The sequence below is a fragment of the Cynara cardunculus genome, assembly GCF_001531365.2.
Source record: "Cynara cardunculus var. scolymus isolate 2C chromosome LG 3, CcrdV1, whole genome shotgun sequence".
Taxonomy (NCBI): Eukaryota; Viridiplantae; Streptophyta; class Magnoliopsida; order Asterales; family Asteraceae; genus Cynara; species Cynara cardunculus.
The window spans coordinates 28,079,144-28,080,613 of NC_037530.1; the positions used below are offsets into that span (position 1 = coordinate 28,079,144).

A 1,470-nucleotide genomic window follows, 5' to 3' on the forward strand; every position below is an offset into this window, starting at 1 on the left:
TGATTTGAGGTTAAGATAAAGATCGGATTTTGGGTCTTTACAATATAGGAACATCAAATAATAACATTTGAGATACGGATAAACTCAAAACCAAAATGGAGATGATAGCCACTTCTAATTGTTAAAATAGATAAATTATTATATTATAGTGTAGGCCACGGACATAAATTAATACAAAAAAGATTAAACTTTCGATCTTGAAACCAAAATTTTGATACCAAGAACTGAAATTAAGTTATCTAAAGGCATAAATCTAGATAAAAGAAAATGAAAAACCGAGAAGAGAATTAGGGCAAGCAGAGGTAACCCAATTGAGATTTTGGAAATTTAAGAAAGAATTTTTTGACTTACTCTTCCAACTCTATCTGCATTGATTAGAACAAACTCGTTTCCTGTTGTGTGAACCTGCAAGTCTTTTAATGATTTATTGGTCGTACATGTGGGAATCCCTTTCAGTTGTCTGGCAAGCTACGTTCCCGCCGATCCCACCAATAGCAACAAGTTGGCAAATACCTATAGAAAACGTTGTTGGATTCAACTATTTGGCATACAGATGCAAACATTGATCTTATACGGGAAATTCTTGAGAATAAGATGCTAGAAGCGAAAAATGAGAACATGATCATGGCCAAAATCGAACCAGAGTTGAGAAAACTTTAAAAAAATGGTGGAACCTCTATAAAATTTCCAAATAGAAGCTCCTACTTCGAAGAATGAATACAAAGCGATGATTGCATGAGCGGCAACAACAAAGCTATAGAGGTGTAATTTTGTTATATTTTCTGATTAATTTCTTAAATTAATCTGTTAAAAGCATAAGGGAGTAGTTTATCGGAAGGTGTCAAAGTCGTACCAATGAGGGGAATCAGATGTGGAGGAAATATTAGTGATGAGCATAAAATGACAGCAGTGAAAGTAAAAGAAAAAAGCGACGAGATGGACGAAAATCGAAATATTGAAATGGCGGAGGTTGCGTCAGACGGTGGATTGCAATAGAGGCATGTCGTGAGGATGTGTCTGGTGGATTCGGGCGTGGGGATGGGCTTTCAAGACCGCCATTTTGAAGCATGATTATGGTTTAGTAACGATGGTGGATGGAGCAATTTCCATGGCGGAAGAGAAAGGTTGGATGGGGATGGATGTCCTTTTTCCTTCTTTTTCAAAAGTTGTATCCGGATGACGGACTTCATCCCAAATTGAGAGTTATATAGTTTTCCTTTTAGCCGATTGCTTCATGGACAGCGGAACGTGGATAGTAATTCAAGGTAGTGGGAAGAGAATTGTGGGGGAAGTCAGAAAGGAAGAGGATGATGGGATAGGGGCTTTAGAAACTTGTAAATAATGCATAGATGACAGTTAAAATTCAACAAAAAAAATATAGTATAGATAGATAAGGTATAAAATATAAATAAAAAATACATATTTATCATATTTAATAGTATTATTAAATTCAATAATATTCGATATTTG

At 35.3% G+C, this 1,470-nt stretch overlaps 1 pseudogene; it reads right to left on the reverse strand.

The window, feature by feature from the left end:
* Nucleotides 1–230: 230 nt before the first annotated feature.
* On the reverse strand, nt 231–1,069 carry LOC112509100 (annotated as a pseudogene).
* Between the last annotated feature and the right edge of the window lie 401 nt (nt 1,070–1,470).